At 36.2% G+C, this 20487-nt stretch overlaps 1 protein-coding gene and 1 pseudogene across 1 annotated transcript in view; both read right to left on the bottom strand.

The window, feature by feature from the left end:
- KHDRBS2 (KH RNA binding domain containing, signal transduction associated 2) overlaps window positions 1-20487 on the bottom strand; it is a 796104-nt gene that overhangs the window by 514542 nt on the left and 261075 nt on the right. The gene's annotated exons all lie outside the window — the stretch shown is intronic.
- LOC110217921 (small ribosomal subunit protein uS2 pseudogene) lies at window positions 9032-9882 on the bottom strand (annotated as a pseudogene).

Below are 20487 nucleotides of genomic sequence, written 5' to 3'. Positions count from 1 at the left end.
CTCATAGGTTGAAACTTATTTTGATGTTTTTGAAAAGGTCTTCCTTCTTTAAAATAAGATAATTTTTGTAAAGCACTTAGCACAGTGACTGTCAAATAGGAGGAGCTTAACAAATGTTTATCTACCTTCTTCCCCACACTCCTTACCCCTTACAACTTCCCTACTAAAAAGCAATAAAGAAAATAAGAGAGAAAGGAAAGCAGCCTTCTTCTCATAAAGCCTACCACCCTCTATCCCCAAGATACCAGAACAATTGAGGCTCTAACTGACAGGAATGGGGGACCTGTCATTAAATAAAAGTCATCCCTTCCTACAGATGAGAAACCAAAACTATTTGACTTGGTGCTTATCTTGCAACATTGGCATTCTTCTCTTCCTCTCCCATAGGAGGGTTCTCCATTCTAGGTTCATTTGTGTACTAAATGCTACAATAAATCAGCACTGGATCCTGGAGGATTTGACCTCTCATTCCCTTCCCCAATAAATAAATTCTATACTTTGAACTCATTCATTGATGCTTTATTTTAATTATGAGAGGTTTTTCATAGTTACTATAGCACGGGACACTCAGAATATATATCCTGAAGCTAGTAGACAATTCAAATGGAGATCCAAACTGATGTCTCACTAGACATAGGCTAACTTAAAAAAGAAAATTCCAAGGAAAAGTAGCTTTAAAGGTTTACATGGTCACTGATTCTCAGGGTCCAGCTGGTGGCTACACCTAACAGAACTTTGTGATCCCTCCAGAAAGGGAAATGATGACTTCCAGTCCCCACTAACTGTGAATTAACCATCTGACACATTTGTCCACAGATACAGTGTATAATTATGTGAGAATATGTTGAAGACATTTGGGGGGATCACTTTATCAGTTGTTCTCACTTTACCTCTTTATTAAAAGCAAAAGAAAGCACCAAATAATACATAAAATACCCAAATCAAATTAAGTGTGGTTGATTGTCAGTTGAGGGGCATACCAGATTGGGTGTTCCAGATGAGTGGCCATATTTTAAAAAATCATTAAAATCCATTGGTGTTATCTCTAGAATAATTAAGGGAGAAGAGGCACTGCCCTCTTATTTTCTAAACTGTTAGTACACTAAGAGAACAAGCTCAGAGGTACTACTAACTTAGTCAGAGAGACAGGATCATAGAATTTAGAACCAGAACAGTAACTAGTGATCATCTCATTCCAAGTCCTTATTCTTAGGAAAAGGAGATTGAATCTTAGAGAGCTCAAGTGGTTTGCTCAAGGCCAAGTAGGAAGTAAATAGCAGAGTTGGAATTTGAACCTAAGTCCATTCCGAGTCTAGTATTCTTTTTACTATATGTTGCTTCCTCAAAATAAGCCAATAAGAGATGACTGAAAATAACTGTAATGCAAAGAAAAATAAGACTAGTCCCTTAAGGGCTGTATGAATTAATGCATAAGCCTTCATAGAAAAGACAGAACACTTCTGATTTGGGGGAAGAAGGGAAGGAAGTAGAGAAGATTTCAGAGGATTTTGAGAATGATGATTTGCAGAGGAAGGAATGATGGCAAGAACAGAGGCAAAAAGACCACAATATAGTGTTAGCAACCCAGAGTACAGTTGTATAGTCTGTCGCATTTGGCTTAAAGGCAAAGTATATAATAGGAAACAGGGGATATAAAGAGAATCAGGGAAGAAAGATTTAGAGGTGGAAGAATACTTGTAAGCCATCTAATCCAAATCCCACATTTTTACATATAAGAAAACATGCCTCAAAAGATTTAGCGACTTGCCCAACATAATACTAATAGTAAGTGGCAATCAAAATTCAAAGCCCAGGTCTATTTATGCCAAATACAGCACATTTTGCACTGGACCATGCTTCCAAAATAACAATAACATATTTCCTGTATTGGTCAAATTGTAAGAAAAATGTTTTCTCAACAGTCCATGAGGAACTCAATTGCTTGTGGCTATATCACAAAAGGTCTTGATTACCAATCCAATTTTGTCTTCTTAATTGTTGTGTGTCAATTTTAATGTCATCCCAAAGAAACTGAGATGTTGTTATAAATAATAGGATAAAGTCCACTTGGTTTTTTTTAAACAGTATTGTGAATATTCAGTAGTTTGCTTTAAAATGTTCTCCTTTATCATGTCTGTAATATATAAATAAATTTTCATCTGAAAGAAGAAGCCATTTCTAATGTGAATTTCCACAGTAATTTGTTTATAAGGCCAATCATATGGACCTTCATGTAATTCAAAATTGTTCATTTTCTTCCTAGGTAACTGATATTACTTTCCATTTTGCTTTTCTCCAGGCATTTTAAAAGTAATACTTAATGGTCTTCGCTGTATTTTTTTCTCAGTTGGGGACTTAGATTAGCAGACAATCCAATATAATTTCTGGGATTCCATTAGTTCCCCATTAAAAGATAGATGCAACTTTGGCTGTGTCCCAGTCTTCATACAAAGTAGCTGCTCTAATGATAAATTACCTAGTTTCATCATCAGAAGCAAAACTATGAACTTGCAGATGTATGCCTTCTGGTTTGGATGATTTATTGTGAATTGCAATTTAATTTCTTGAGTAGTTTCCAAAAACGGCACCAGCGTTCTATGTATATTTGATAACAAGGCTGTTTTAAATATTTAAATACCACAATTCATCCAGTCTTAAAGCTTGAACCTTTTATAGTATTTGTGATTCTTTCCTATCCCCAATAACACAGCCAGTAATTTTAAAGTCTTGTTGATCTCATCTGCTTAACAATTCTTATAGCCATTCTGTCTTTTCTCTCTCTCTCCATATAAGTATACACATCATACAAATATATATATACATACAGCATATACATGTGTATATATGTGTATACATACTATATATATATATATATATATACGTATATATATATAAACAATTACATGCATACATTATATGTATACAAAATACAAATATATGCATATACACATATACATGTATATGTGCACATATTTTTACATATACATATACTTGTGTATATTTAATGAACAAAAATCACCATTATCTCCTCACTTCTTCCACTACCATTCAAAAGAAAAAAATTATTAAAAATAGTTAATCCTCAACCTTCATGTTAGCAATATTACTAAAAATGGTGTAAAAGTTTTTTAAAAATGTGATTAATTGAACCTATGAGAAATAGGAGGATAGAGTTCCGCTTCTGGGAGCCAAGATGGTGGAGTAAAAAAGGTAGTCGCTCTCATGCTCCCCTATCAACCTCTGAAAACCCAGAAAATATCACCCCAGAAAAAAAAATAAAACCCTGGAATAGCTGAACTAGATGAAAGACAGGGAACAGCAGTGCTGCAGCCCAGCAAATGGGTCTCCCAGTGCCTCAGTAAAAATAAGGGAAGCAGCACTACCCAGGCAGATAAGCACCCTGCAGCATTCATCTGAAAGGAGCTAAAGAAAGCAACCTAGAGTGTTCCTAATTTTTCCCAGCTTTGCTGATTCCAACCCAACACCAGGTAAGCTGTCAGAATACTACAGCCTCCAACTGTCAACCAGGAGGAGATGCTGAAGCCCAGGTGGTAGAGCAGGCAAACACCAACATCTGGACCTCCCGAGTACCTCAGTGAGGGTGTGGGAACCAGGGGAAACCAGCTCAGAAAACCACCAGGTGCCTTGGCATTCTACCACAAAGGAATCTCCCAGTGCATTAGCAGAAAGGAGAGAGGCAACATTGCAAGGGGCCCCAGGCAGACAAACACCCTGCTGCACCCATCTAAAAGGAGCTGAAGAAAGCTAAAGGAAAGGAAAAGCAGGCAACCTAGAATTGGCTGAAAGTGCCAGCCTTGCTGATTCTAGCCCAACACGAAGTAAGCTGCCAGAACCCTACAGCCTCCAATTGCCAACATAAGAGGCCCCAGCACACAAAGCCAGTGACCAGGACCTAGGGTCCCAACACGAGAAGCTTGGGTCAGTGCCCTCTGTTCCCCAGCAGGAGAGCTCAATCTCTTTAAAGGCCAGGGAATAAAGAAAACATGAGTAAAAAGAAATGTACCATAGATTCATATTATGAGAAGAGTGAAGATTGAGACAGAAATTCTGAAGAGGACAACATTGTCAACAAACCCTCATCTGCAACATCAAAAGGGAATATGAACTGGTCTGAAGCATAAAAAATCTTCTTAGAAGAGCTCAAGAAGGATTTTAAAAATCTAATGAGAGAGGTAGAAGAGTCCTTAAAAATACAATTGGCCAATTGGAAAAAAGTACACTGAAGAAACAAGTCCCTAAAAAACACAATTGGCAAACTGAAAAAAAAAAAGTACGCTGAAGAGAAATAGGAGGATACATTCCACTATAAACTGTAATCTTTAAGTAGAGATTACTGACAATACACTTTTATGCATAAAATTCTGTATAAGAAAACAATACTTTTGCTAATATGCACTTTTCCTAACACATTAACCATGAAATAACCCATAAAACATAGGACAAAAAAAATTGGTAACATGCAAATCATGTCTTCTTGCTAGTAATTCCCTAGAATCCTATGATCTTTTGTTCCAATATCTTAAAACAAAACAAATGTTGATTTCAGAAAATATGCACTTTTTATAACACATGAAATCTACAGGACCATAAAAACTGTAAAAATATAAAATCCTTAAGACTAAAACTTTTTTTAACCCGACATATCTTCAACTGTATCTGATGGCAGTGTGAGGGTATTGTAACTGCATACTATACCACTGTAAACCTCTACACATTGGCTGCCTTCTAAAAACTAAGGGAGAGGTTGCTAGGACTTTATTTGCTGCTGTTGCAATATACTGAGACTGGTGAGGTATCTACATCACCTTAGAGCCTAACTATGCTGTAGGTGAATAATTGCAACACAAACTTGTATTTTGATGTGGCACATGGCCACATCCAAAATTGTGTGTTTCATTCTGTATCCTGAGTCCATCACCTATCTGTCAGGGAATGGATAGAATGCTTTCTCGCTGGTTCCTCGGGTATCATGATTAATCATTGCTTTGATGAAAATTCTTATGGCTTCAAATGTTTTTGTTTTTATTGTTTACCATGTAGTTGTTAGTGTCAAAATTGTTTTTCTTGTTCTGCTCATTTCACTCTGTCTCAGTTCATTCCAATATTCCTTATGTTTTGCTGTAACTGTCATTGGTGTCATTTATTATGGTACAATATTATCCCATTATATTCATATACCATATATCCAGCTTTCGGCCACTTTTGTAGTTTCGAGTTCTTTGCTAGTACAAAGAGTTGCTCTAAATGATTTCTACATATGGTTCTTTTTTCCCATTTTTTTTTTATCCCTTTGGGCCTCAGACCTAGTAGTAATATCACTAGGTAATAACAGCTTTTTAATAGTCCTCACCACCTCTACAACTTGCATTCCCTTTTCCAGTGTACAGCGATACTGTCAGTAGAATGATTTTCCTTATGTTTCCTGGCATTGTCTGATTCAAGAATATTCATCATCTCCCTATTGTCAACTATGGTAAAATTCAATGTAAATGTCAATCAAAACCCTTCACAATGAGTATATTCCCTTTCCTTTCTTAACTCACATTACTACCTTCATTTCAGGCTACACTCTAGTCAAAATAAGCTACTCTTTGTCCTAGAAAAAATTCATCTTGCCTTACCTCTATGTATTCACGCACAATTTTTTTTATGTCTAAATTGTACTCTCTCCTCTTCTTCAACTGTTGAATGTATTTTGGCCTTTTAAAGCCCTGTTTAAATATGACACTCATCACATACCCTTTCTTTTTTCTTTTATTCCTTCCTTTCTTCCTTCCTTCCTTCCATCCTCACTGTCTTTCTGACTGCCTTCCTCTTTAAAACATCCACTTAAAATGTTCTTAGGATACTTTAATAATTACAACCTAACACCATTGTTGTCACAAAGTAGATACACAATAAATGCTAACTGATTTATTGATAAGATGATTGGTACATAGTTGGCTTTGGAACTTTTAGGCTTCCTGATACTCCTTTACAGATCTATGTCATCGCATTACATTCTTCATTTGTTATATGCCTGTCTTTACATTTTTTGCACATATCTTTAAAAAAAAAAACACATCATTAAAGAGCTCCCTGGACAGCTACATCTGGTGTTCTTGATACTTGTTCCTATACTACCTTACTATGACTCATAGAAATTATATGGTTAGAAAATTCAGAGGGGGTACCTCTCATCTCTCTTAAACCATCATTCTTTTCAGAATCTTTGGCCTACAGACAATTTCTTGAAACTAACCTAGTGCAATCTGGTATTGGTTATCTGGGCAGCATTTTCCAACTGCCAGGCTCTTACAATATTTTTTTCCATACGGCTAAATATTTTACTATTAAACTTCTTTATCTCTTACGCCCTATATTTTTTATATAAAAGATCTCCTTCTCTGTCCATCCTGTTCTTCCCATCCCTAGTCTCTTGTTTAAACATTTTATCAATGATTAATAAAAACGTAGATGGCACACTTTTTAAATATGGCAAATTGCATCAAGGACTGTATATCACACAGGATGACAAAATAAGGATGCAAAAAGTTTTTTGCAAGCTAGATCGTTGCACTGAATTGAATAAGAAGGAATATGAATAGAATGTCTTACACTTGGTTCCATAAAATCAACCTAAAAGTATAAGATCAGGGAAGTTGGTCTAGATAACAGATTATCTGGAAAAGATATTGGTGGAGGGTGTTAGTGGTACAAGCTTCAGATGAGGTAACACTAACATGGTAGCCAAAATAACTTATTATTAGTTCATATGAATAGAGTAATAGCATTCAGAATTAGAAAGATAATAGTACTAATATACTCTAAAGTTGATTGCATTTGAAGTATTATGTCTGGTTCTTGTGTTACATTTTAGGAGGGTTATTTTAATCTAAGAAAAGTGAAAAGAAAGGTGACCAGGATAGTAAATGACTTTGAAGGCAGGTGGCACAGTGGATAGTGTGGTATTCAGTTTCTGGTACAGGATTTGCATGCAGGACTCCTGATACCATGCCAAGTGCTTCATTGAGTCAGTCAGTGAATAAACATTTGCTAAGTGATTGTTATCCAATAGATACTCCAATAAATATTGGGATCTAGTTCTGAGGAAGCACAGAAACATGGTTCCTTCCATCAAGGAGCTCACATTCTAATGAGGAAAGCAATATGGAAAAAATGTTCTGAAATGGTATGAATGGAAAGTAATTTCAGATGGACGAACTAGTGTAGGAACAGGGGATGTGTTTGGGAAAGGTTTCTTGTAAAAGATGGAGTTTAATCTTAACCTTGAAGGAAAGCAAGTGGTGGAGGTGAGGAGAGAGAGCATTGCAGATATGTGGGACAATTATTGAAAAGGTAAAATGTTGGGATATATTATATGAGGAACAGGAAGAAGGCCTGCATCTCTAGTCTCAATAAATCAATACAAATTTATTATTAAACATGCTTGTGTGCCAGGCATTATATCTGGTTATGAGGATACAAAAAGATAAATAAAAATAGATTCTGTCCTCAATGACATTGCAGTGTAATCAGGGGGAGACAGCATGTCCACATGCCCAGTGATTAGAACAGTGTCTGATATGTAGTAGGGACTTAAATGTGGATGAATTGTTTGCCAAACAATGTACAAAACAGATATAAGACAATTTTGACAGGAAGGCCCTCAATGCTGGGAGGATTAGGGAAGACTTTATGTGGGATGTTTTGTCTCAATTCAGCCTTGAAGAAAATTAAAGATTCTAAGAGATGGAGATGAGGAAGGAGTGTGTTCCTAGCGAGGAGGACAGCCAGAATAGCATTTTCTTAAGACTGGTTGAAGGAAACAGGTGTTTTCAGCTTGGAGTAGAGAAGGCACAGGACAGACATGATAGCTATCATCAACTACTTAAAGACATATCACAGAGAAGGAGGATTGAAATTGTTTTGCCTGACTCCAGAGACAGAACTATGTATAATGAATCAAAGAGACAGGAAGACAGATTTAAGTTTGTTTCCCAGAAAAAAAAAGTCCCTAATAGTTAATATGTAATTATTAATTCATTATCAAAATATCTAAATAAAAATGTACTTATTAATATCTAATTTAATATCTAAACATTTAAGGGGGTTTCCTCAATAAATAAAGGGCTTCTCCTCAAGGGCTTGTAAGTGAATACTGCTTGTTGGTTATGTTGTAGAGGGGATTCTCACTCAGGTATGAGTTGGTGTAGATGGTCTCTCAAGTCTCATTCAAACCACAAGATTTTAAGGTTTTGTTTCGAAAAGTGCTTTCTCTGAGGTGGGCAATTCCAAAAAACTTACCCCATTTTTCAGATGATGAAACTAAAGATCAAATAGCCTAACTGGATCACTCATGGCTACACAGAAAAGTACAACTATAATTAAACTCAGTTCTTCTGATTCTATGACCAGTAAGTATTTTTTCTTTGTTTTGCTTAGGCAGTTGGGGTTAAGTGACTTGCCCAAGGTCACACAGCTAGCAAGTGTCAAGTGTCTGAGGCCAGATTTGAACTCAGGTCCTCCTGACTCCAAGGCCAGAGCTCCATCCACTGTGTCACCTAGCTGCCTCAAGCATTTTTTAATCATGATATGTGTGATACTTGTAACAATGACTGGTCTGGAGATTCAATGCTCTAATCACTTTTTTTAGACCTGTGATTTTATTGGTATAGAGAAGTGAATGATAAAGCTCTTTCTACCAACACAAGTCAGTACTGTCTCTGCAATTCATAGTCTTAAGGAGTTGTTTCAGGAAGCATTTCTCAAAGTGTGGTCTGATACTCCTGGGAGTCCCTAATATTCTTTCAGAGGATCTATGTTTTTGCAACCAATTTAATGATAATTGTAAGAGATTTTCATTTCTTTTTTTTTTTAAAGAAACCAATGTTTATTTTTCATCAGCATTTTCCCAACACTATTAGAGCACGTGGGGTAAAACTTAAGACCACTCTGTGGTAGTTCCTACCCACTCGGTGGCCTGAGGAGTAGGAGATGCAGACCAGCACTCCGTAGCTGGCTTAGCACTTCAATCTTCAGTAGGGAATTGCTGAATCGGCACAGATGGCACCTGTACTCCCTCAGACCAATCAGCCACCTCTGGTTGAGTAGCAGTGAATTCTGGGGCAGGTGCAGTCCATTCACCCTGGAACTCCTCCTTTGTCACAGCCTTCTCAGCTGCGGCCTGCTCTTCCTTTTCAATCTCCTCTGGATCCCTGTAGAAGTAAAGATCAGGCATAACCTCCCATGGGTGTTCACGGGAGATGGCACCACGCATATGCAGGACTTCACGGGCCAGTATCCACCACCTCAGACCCACTGAGTAAGCTCCCTTGTTGTTACATGGAATGGCAATGTCCACATAGTGAAGTGGGGAGCCTGTGTTGCACAATGCAATGGTTGGAAGGTTAACATATGATGCTTCAGTAAGAGGCTGATCTGCCCGAGGATCAGTGACCACCAAGAGGTGAGGCTCCCTGAAAGCTGCCTGGATCTGATTAGTGAAGGTGCCCTGTGTGAAACGTCCGGCAATAGGTGTGGCGCCAGTGGCAGCAGCAAATTTCAGAACAGCTCGCTGGCCAGTGTTCCTGGATGAGATGACACTAACATCAGCTGGATTTTCAATGGCAACAATAACACGAGCTGCCAGCAGTAGCTTTTCCCGAGTTCTCTTCAAATTGGTGATGTAGATACCATCACTCTTTCTTTTGTAGATATACTGTTCCATTTGGAAGTCCAAATTGGTGCCACCCAAATGGGTCCCTGCAGCAAGGAATTTGAGGACATCCTCCTCCTTCATCTGCAAGACATCTAGGGCTCCGGACATTGTGAAAGTTTCCCTTTAAAGTTACGATGGAAACCGAGAGCAACGCGGTATGGAACCCTTTATGGGGCAGTGCAGAAAAGAGATTTTCCTTTCTAATATAGTAAACATCAATAGATATAACCTACAGGGAAAAAAAAAACTCTTGGGAGATCCTCAATTTTTATGAGAATTAAAGGGGTTCTGAGGCAAAAATTCTGGGAACTACTGGGATACAACATTGGGATGTGAAGTGATTTACCTAAGATCACACAGCCAGCATGTATCTGAGGAAGAACTTGAACTCATTTCTTTCTGGATCTGACTAGCTCTTTATCCACTATGCCAAGATGCACCTATCATTTTTCTATGAACAAGAGCAAATGTCCTTACTGAATGCTAATGAGACAAATCTAGCATTATGATTTAAAAAAAAAAAGCAGGCTTAAGCCAGATTGTGTTGGAGAAATGTTAAAACTCCAGAAGAGTACACAGAATCCTGAAATATAATTGAAGTTACTAGAAAAACACAGAAATATGTTCATTTTTTGGTAAACCAAGTAGATTTTTTTATTATGATAGGAAAAAATGGTGTAGATAAGTTCTTATCAAGAACAAGGGTTTAATAGTATATCTGAGTTTGTAGAATAGATATGCACACCTTAGTATCAAAAGATCCTTCATCTGTGCCTAAAATTCAGTTTTTGCATTAAAATTTGCTTTATATTTCATGAAATAATAACATCATGGAATAATTTCCTTAATATTGGAGCATTGTCTCCTTTTGAGCATGTAGTCATAGTGAAATCATTTCAATTATGCATTGAAAAGTCTATGTCTCTCCCACTATGACATGGAGATGCCTGAAGGGAGAGTTGGGAAATTATTCTATAAAATTAGATGGTATTACTGGATACATTCCAAGTAATTCCCCCACCACAATACACATAAAACACACACCCTAACTCTGCTCCAAGTTTTCTTTAGCAGTTTGTATAGTATGAGAGAAAGCACAATACATTTTTACTTGACACTAATCAACAAGCATTTATTAAGTGTCTACTGTGTGCTGGATACTATGTTAGTCACTGAGATGAATGTTCCTTTCCTTCCACAGACTTACATCAAATCAGGGGAGACACGTGAATAATGATGGTTATGGTATAAGTTGGGCAAGTAAGGCAACTGACATAACCACTGGATGTGTTTTATTTTTTGCTAGTTTGTTTTTAAGGCAGTTCATTTTTCTGTTTCAAGTTTACTTCACATTATCAAGTCTTATATATGAATAAAACACAGAATTGGACTTGTGGTCAGAAAACTTGGTTCTGAATTGTGAAACTGCAATTGAAAACCAGAGTGATATTGGATAAGTCAACCTCTCTGGGACTAAGTTTATTCAACTGTCAAATGATAGATGGCTTAATTAGAACTTTAGATCTCTTCCAGCTCTAAACCTATAATGTTATGAAATAAACATTTGGAATAAACCAGTGTTGTGTGAAGCTAATTCACTTGTTAAATTTCTTTGGTAAGATTGGCACAGTAATTCTACCATTCTGACATGTGACTGATTTAAAGAGTGAGCCTATTAAAGCAATTGTGATGGGACCACATATCTTTGTGGGTGTGGACACTTAAGAATTCATCTGAAGAATATGAAAAGAACACTTTTGAGCAACAGATCTACAGAAATTCCTTCAAGTACATGGGGAAGCAATAAGAATGAATAAATAGGCCACCTCCTCTAGTATTCATAGGTCATAGTAAACCTATTCTTTTATTGCTTTGTGGAGAGGAATAATACAGATATAATTAAATAAGAAAGGAAAGCCCAATGATGCCAGATAAAGGACAATAATTATTTCCAGAAATGTTCTAGGGCAGACAAAAACAATTGCATAATGAAAGTGTAGGAGCAAAGGCAAAAAAACAAAAACAAAAACAAGCAAAAAAACCCTACATCCATCTGGAAGTGTCTGCTGCTTATTCTTTCTTTACCATATTGCAATGAGTGTGGAAAAAATAGCCCAGTTTTTCATATAGTTAGACTTTTTGATGGTATATTTACAACCGAATGGTACAGCATCCTTTGATGACAATCCAAATGAGTTAATGGGGTCTTTTATGGATCAAATGGATTTTGTGGTAAAAAGCATTTTTTTCTTTGCTATTATGACAGAACATTTTCTATGAAGGTTGAAAAGTACATATTAAGAGAAAGCATAGGTGAAAGTTACCCAGACACATGATTCTTGATTTAGATTGTATGTCAAAGATCTGATGACCAGAGCAAATTATATGTCAAATGTGAGCAACAATTTAATATTTACTTAGCATTTATTCATTCCTTCAGGGCAGCTAGATGGTGCAGTGGATAGAGTACTGGGCCTAGAGTCAGGAAGACTCATTTTCCTTGGTTCAGATTTGACCTCAGACACTTACTGTCTGTGGGATCCTGGGCAAGTCACTTGACTCTGTTTGCCTCAGTTCCTCGTCTATGAAATGATCTGGAGAAAAAAATGGCAAACCACTCCAAGAAAACCTCAAAATGAGGTTATGAAGAGTCATTTATGACTGAAACAACTCATCATTATCATCATTATCAACATCATCATGATCAACAACAATAACTTTTCTTGATTCAAAAGTATTTATTGTGTCTCTTGTGGGCAAAGTCCTCAGCTAAATGTTGAGCAAGATACAAAGTTTAGATGAGACATCATCTCTACCTTCAGGTGGCTCAAGAACTTGTCCCAAACTGTATAATATTAGACATAATGCTTAAGCTCTTAGGGTCTCAGTTTCCTTAATTATAAAGTGATGAGTTTAGAATAGACGGTCTTTGTGTACCCTTCCAACTCCAGATCTATGGTCTTATATTCCTGGAACCAAAATAACATTATACCAATATATAGTAATAGGCATAAGGCACAAGTATAGCCAAATTTAAGTAGAATAAGGAAACCTCATAAGATTACATAAATATTTTTATTATTGTGATTATATTTCCTGTCTACTCTGATCTCCCCAAGTCTCACATTCATTCAAGTAACTGAAAGTTTGTACATTTCACAAAATGAATCAAGGTAAAGTAGATGACAATGGTGATGATGAAGATGATGATGATAACTAGCTTTCATGCAACACTTCAACATTTGCAAAGAACTTCATATGTGTTATCTTATTTCCTTCTTATAGAAATACAGTAAATTAGGTGCTGATATCCCTTTACAGAACAAGAAATGAAAACGGAAAATTTAGGTGACTTGCTTGGGGCCTTGCATCTAGTAAGTATCTGAGGCAGCATTTCAACTCAGGTCTTCCTGACTTCAAGAACAGAACTCTGACCATTGCCTAACAGATAGAAAGATGGATTTGGATTCAGGCATCTACATGCTTATAATCTACATGCTTATAATGTTGCAGTGCAGTTTTATCTAGAGCAGTGGTAACTCATTTCCATTTACTAAGGCCTCTGTGACTTCAGATCATAGTCCCAGGGTTAGTAAGGACGGTAGAGTCAATATAGTTTAACCCCCTCATTTTTATAGATGAAGATACTGAGGCCAACAAAGTTTGAGTGACTCAACTCAAGATCACAAAGATTAAATGGTAATGGCAGGATTTGAGCCCAGGACCTCTGACTCCCAATGCAATGCTCTTTTCACTATATCATAATGCTATCATTCAGTGACAACTGAGCACAGTATAGGGAACAATCAGGGTGGGTTATAAGACCTTGGATATCAAAGATCATATATTGTATAAGGGATATTAAGCAGCACAATTTGGAGACAGACTTAGGCAGAGGTTTCCTTGAATCTACTTATAAAGGGTCAGAGCTGATGGTTATCATATTACCCAGGACAGAAGATGAGCTCCGAAGAAGGGTGAGAAAGTCTATTATGAGACTATTTTATGCCTCTGATTTTATAGGCAGTTGTTAAAAAAAAAGTGAATAGCTTCTAATAGAGGGAACTTATGAACCAAAATGTCTTCAGACTATAAACAGGAGGGGAAACCTAAAGTTTTGCTATTATATATAGCTAAAAGGGAAAACTGAGGAAGCCTTTGCTTGCTATGAGTCAACATATTGTAATAATAGCTGGCATTTTCATAGGGCATTAAGGTTACCAAAGCACTACCGCATTAGAGTCTTTGAGGTGGTAAAGTAGTAAAGATAGGTCTTATTATTCCTACTTTACAGACGCGAAGAATTGAGTCTCCAATAGGTTGCATGACTTGCCCATAGCACACAGTAATATAATTTTACAGATGTGAAGCTGGAAGGCACCTGAGAAGACAGCTAGTCTAATACTCACATTTTATGGTTGAGAAAAACTGAGGGCCAGAGATATGAAATGATTTATCAAAGGTCACACTGGTAGTATCAGATGTAATAGGAGCCTAAATCTTCAGATTCTAGAACTTGCTCTCTTTCCTCTGTACCATGTAATTATCAGAGGTGTGATTTTAATGCTGTCATTGCTAACCTTAAGGCCAGCACTCTATCTGCTATATTGCATTAAAAATGAGAAAACACTGGATTTGGACCAAGGAAAAACAGACTCTAGTCCCAGGCTCACAACTAACTAAGTGTGTAACAATGAGTAGATCATATAACTTTGTAACTCTCAGTTTAACTTATAAGTTAAAGACTTATAACACTTATGTAAATCACAAGACTTATAACTTATAAATCTCAGTTTCCTCCTCTCCAAAATAAAGGAGTTAAAATAAATTGTTTCTAATGTCTCTTCCTTCTCTAATTATCAGTGACTATGCTAAATATTAAAAGACACCAGACTCAGTACAGAAAGCGAATCCATCGTCACAGAAAACTACAGTGTCGCTAATCATGAGAGTAGAGAAGGTATATAAGATTTCTGTTTTGTTTAAATTTAAATTTTATTCTTTGTTACAAATGCAACTACAAAAACCAATTCCAATATAAAACAGGTAAGAAAGATTATATAAGAAATTTTAACCTCATTACAATTTATTTTTATACACATGTCTGTATATATACCTATAAAATAAGGTTTTATGTGTGCATATATAAGTATATATGTGTGTATGCATACATATTTATGTATGTGTATAATTTAAGAAGGTAGCAATGAAATTTCTGTCTCCTTTATTTCTTTCTGTTTCCTTCTGTGTATGAAAATGTTTTTACTGATGTTCTTTAAAATATCACTGAAAATGAAAGCAGCCTCCTTCAACATAAATCACACCAATAGAGGACCCTATTAAGTGACACTGGGGAATAATAGTCCTATGAAGGACATACGTCTTCCATACTCATTTCTCTTTCAACTGTGCTTCTGTCATTATGGACTTTTCTACCTCACTGTCAATAGCTTTCTCCCTTTGAGATGTCTTCACTATTTTATCACTTCCTTTAACAGGTAAGTTCCTCTCTAGAATCATGATTTCATTAAGAGTCCAAGCCATCCATGCTAACTTCTCTTCTAACTTGAAATCTGAGTTTATGGACACCTAACTGATACAGAAATACCTGTCTCCCCACCCTTTAAACTTCCCTTTATATTATATTTTCCCCATTAGAATGTTAGCTCCTTCTGGGTAGTGACTGTTTTTTTTTTCCAGCACTTGATTTAGCAGGTTGTTAGGCACAAAAAATGCTGTCATTCTCTGTCTCTGTCTCTCTCTGTGTGTGTCTCTCTCCCTCTGTCTCTATCTTTCTCTTTCTCTCATCTCTGATGATAAGAAAGGAGGAGAAATAAAAAGAAAGAAAGAAGGAAAGAAAGAAAGAAAGAAAGAAAGGAAGGAAGGAAGGAAGGAAGGAAGGAAGGAAGGAAGGAAGGAAGGAAGGAAGAAAGAGAAGAAAGAAAGAAAGAAAGAAAGAAAGAAAGAAGAAGAAAGAAAGAAAGAAAGAAAGAAAGAAAGAAAGAAAGAAAGAAAGAAAGAAAGAAAGAAAGAAAGAAAGACGTAGAGCCAAGATGGAAAAGTAAAGTCGGGGACTTACTTGAGTGCTCCCAAATTCCCCTTCAAACAACTTTAAAATAATATCTTAAATCAAATTCTGGAGTAGAGGAGCCAACAAAAGATCTGGGTCAAACAATTTTCTATACGAGGACAACTTATGAAGTCTGTAGGAAAGGTCTATCTCAGCAGAGTGGTGTACAGACACAGAGTCCAGTGCAGAAATACAAGGGCACTAGGAATAGGCCATGGAGGAGATTCATCATCAGCAATATCAGCTTTGTTCAGTAGGAGATTATAGGGTACCCTTTGCTGGCTCTGGGTGTAGGACCCTCTCAGATTGCCCATGCACAATTCTGGGTTGTAGTCCCAGAAGTAAGAGGAGCACTAGCTTACTGGTTCTTGTGACTGCAAGGGTGCAGGGGCCCTAGTCACAGTTCCATAGCAAAGAAGAATGCTTGTGGTTGCTCACAAAGCAGAACACAGACAAGGAGAGGAGTGACCACAAATCTCCTTAGATAATACCACTCTGGAAGAACCAATATCTTACCAAAGCCAAGAGGTAGCTCTGGAAAAAAAGCAGCAAGAAAAGTCTGAAGCTTGGGAAAGTATCCACTACATGATATGAATAGAGCCCAACTTCAACATAAAGTTATAAATCAAGAAATAGGTTGGAAAATGAGCAAATAACAAAGGAAAAAGAACCTTATCATAAAAAAAATACTATTATAACAGGGAAAATCGAGACACAAACTCAGAAGAAAGCCACAAAATGAAAACAGCTACATGCAAAGTTTCAAAAAAAAAAAGAAAAATGTCAATTGGTCACAGGCACAAAAAGAAATCCTGGAAGAAAAACTCAGAAAGTATTTTAAAACTCAAATAAGAGATGCATAGGTAAAATTGGGAAAAGAAATGAAAGTAATGGAATAATTATGAAAAAGATTCAACAGCTTGATAATGGAGACACACAAATACTAAAGAAAATATGTTTTTTTAGTTCTCAACATCCACTTTTATAAGATTTTGAGTTCCAACTTTTCTTCCTCCCTCCCCTCCCCCTTTACCAAGACAGCAAGCAATATGATATAGCTATACATGCACATTCATATTAAACATATTTTCACATTAATCATATTGTGAATGAGTAAAAAGAACAAAAGGGAAAAAAAACACAAGAAAGAAAAAAAAGAAAAAATAGTATGCTTAGATCTGCATTCAGACTCCAAAGTTCTGAATGTGAATACATTTTCCGTCATGAGTCTTTTGAAACTGGCTTAGGTCATTGTTTTGCTGAGAAGATCTAAGTCTATCAAGTTTGAACATTGCCGTCCCAGGGTGAGGAGGAGCACTAGTACAGCAGAAGTTGTGGCTGCAGTGCAGCAGCGACCCTCCACAAAGATCCAGGAAAAAAAAAAGAGTGCTTTTGGTTACTCACAGACCAGAACAGAGGCCAGGAGAGTAGTAGTAAACATCCTTCCTTAGATCATACCACCTTGGAAAAACTGAAAACTTGCAACTTCCTAGAAGTATCTTTGAAAATAGCTGCACAAAATCCCTGAAGCCTAGGACAGTTCACCCTCCACCATAGAAGCAGAGCCTTACCTTAACAAAGAGTTTAAAAAGCATATAGGCCAGGAAAATGAGCAAATAATAATAATAAAAAAAGAACTCTGACTATATAAAGTTAGTATGGTGACAAGGAAGATCAAAACACACCCAGAAGAAGAGAATAAAGTCAAACTATAACCAAAGCCTTCAAGAAAAATATGAATTGGTCTCAGGACATGGAAGATCAGAAAAAGCAGTTTGAAAAGCAAGTAATGGATGTAGATGAAAAATTGGGAAGAGAAACAAGAGCAATGTAAGAAAAAAACATCAAAAATACTGAAGAAAATAACACCTTAAAAAACCAGAGTAGGCCAAATGGTAAAAGGGGTTCAACAAATCAATTGGGAAAGGAATGCCTTAAAAAGTAGAATTGGCCAAATGGAAAAGGATGTCCAAAAGCTGACAGAAGAAAATAATTGCTTACAAATTAGAATGGAGCAAATGGAAACTAATGATTTTATGAGAAATCAAGAAACAATAAAACAAAACCAAAAGAATGAAAAAAATAGAAGATAATGTGAAATATCTCATTGCATAATCAATGGGTCTAGAAAATAGATCCAAGAGAGATCATTTAAAAAGAAAATTGGTCTACCTGAAAGCCATGATCAAAAGAAAAGCCTAGACATCATCTTTCAAAAAATTATCAAGGAAAAGTACCTTAGTATTCTAGATTCATAAGTTCACAAAGTAGGCAATACCAGTCCTTGTGGGGTGCTGGAATGATCCAGGGCTGGTGGTAGTAGCCTTGGATGCAATTGGGGGACTTCAATAAAAATAATGGGGAAGTGGAAGCATAAGGAAAGAAGAGAGGATAAAAAACATTTGTACATGTTTCATTTGTTTTGTAATATAGGTAAATCATAGTGATTACATTATTTTCCAAACAAATACACAAAAATTTAAAGTATAATAGATTAGTGGTCAAGCATGCTGATAGGTCTTATAAGCAAGTGTTGGCAGGCGAGTACGTTGCTCATTGTTGACAAGTCCAGCATGCATTGGCAGTAATATGTGTATGTAAAGACTTGCTTACAATATAATACTATATGGTTATGTGGCACAATATTGCATCACCAAAATTTCAATGCTAAGAAAAATCCCACAAATTTATAATAAATTATTAAATTTAAGATACATAATTTAAAATATATTTTTTGAAATGATGTAAATTGCAAAAACAAATATTAAAAGGTTAAAGAAAGTCCATTTTCAGGGGAGTGCTGAGTAACATTTTTTTTCAAATGGGTCAGTAGGCCAAATAAGTTTGGGAACCTCTGCTAGTATCAGAGGATAAAATAGAAATTTGAAGGAATCCACTGATCACCTCCTGAAAGAGATCCTTAAATGAAAACTCCCAGGAATATCACTGTTAAATTCAAGAGTACAAAGGTCAAAGAGAAAATATTACAAGCAGCCAGAAAGAAACAGTTCAAGTATTGTGGAGCCACAATGAGGATAACACAAGATTTAATAGCTTTTACATTAAAGGTTTGGAGGTCTTAGAATATGATAATCTAGAGGACAAAGAGGTTAGGATTACGACCAAGAATAACCTACCCAGTAAAACTGAGTACAATCCATGAGGAGGAAAAATGGATATTTAATGAGATAGAGGAATTCCCTCCATAAAATGATAAACAGGAAAGAAAAATCATAATGGACTTTTTAAATTGTTTATATTCCTACATAGGAAGATGATATTTGTAACTCATAAGATCTTTCTCATTATTAGGGTAGTTAGAAGGAGTATATATAGACAGAGGGCACAGGCATGAGTCAAATATGAATGGATGGCCTTTAAAAAATAAAATTAAGGTTTTTTGATTGGCCAGGATCAGGAGCAAACAGCACAAAAAGAGTCAGACTATATTATCTTATTTTGGTGACAAAGAAGATCAAAATATACAACCAGTAGAAGACAACAAAGTCAGAGCTCCTACATCCAAAACCTCCAAGAAAAATATGAATCAGTCCCAGGCCTTGGAAGAGCTCAAAAGGGAGTTTGAGAAGCAAGTAAGAGAACTAGAGGAAAAATTGGGAAGAGAAATGAGAGTGATGCAAGAAAATCATGAAAAACAAATCAACAACTTGCTAAAGGAGACCCAAAAAAATACTGAAGAAAATAACACTTTAAAAAATAGCCTAACCCGAATGGCAAAAGAGGTCCAAAAAGCCAATGAGGAGAAGAACGCCCTAAAAAGAAAAATTGGCCAAATGGAAAAGGAAGTCCAAAAGATTACTGAAGAAAATACTTCCTTAAAAATTAGAATAGAGCAATTGGAAGACAGTGACTTTATGAGAAATCAAGACACTGTAAAACAAATCCAAAAGAATGAAAAATTAGAAAACAATGTGAAATATCTCATTGGAAAAACAGCTGACCTGGAAAATAGATCCAGGAGAGAGAATGTAAAAATTATTGGACAGTCTCAAAGCCATGATCAAAAAAAGAGCCTAGACATCATCTTTCAAGAAATTATCAAGGAAAACTGCCCTGATATAGTACAACCAGAGGGCAAAATAGAAATTGAAAGAATCCACAGATCTCCTCCTGAAAGAGATCCCCAAAGCAAAAGTCCTAGGAAAATTGTAGCCAAATTCCAGAGTTCCCAGGTCAAGGAGAAAATATTACAAGCTGTCAGAAAGAAACAATGCAAGTAGTGTGGAAACACAATCAGGATAACACAAGATTTAGCAGCTTCTACATTAAAGGACCACAGGGCATGGAATATAATATTCCAGAGGTCAAAGGAGATAGGATAATAACCCAAGAATCACCTACCCAGCAAAACTGAGTACAATCCTTCAGGGGAAAAAATGGTCATTCAGTGAAATAGAGGACTTTCAAGCATTCTTGATGAAAAGACCAGAGATGAATAGAAAATTTGACTTTCAAATACAAGACTCAAGTGGAACATGAAGAGGTAAACAGGAAAGAGAAATCAGAAGAGACTTAAGATTGAACTGTTTACATTCCTGCATGGAAAGATGATATTTATAACTCATGAGACCTTTTCCAGTATTAGGGTAGTTGGAGGAAAAAAAATTATATGTATGTATAGCTAGCTAGCTAGCTAGCTACATAGATAGATAGACAGATAAATAGAGGGCACAGG

Source organism: Phascolarctos cinereus, unplaced genomic scaffold (genome assembly GCF_003287225.1).
Source record: "Phascolarctos cinereus isolate Bilbo 61053 unplaced genomic scaffold, phaCin_HiC Scaffold_5;HRSCAF=322, whole genome shotgun sequence".
In the NCBI taxonomy this organism is placed as follows: Eukaryota; Metazoa; Chordata; class Mammalia; order Diprotodontia; family Phascolarctidae; genus Phascolarctos; species Phascolarctos cinereus.
The sequence above is the reverse complement of the archived record's forward strand: the minus strand, read 5'-3'. Positions and strand labels throughout refer to the sequence as shown.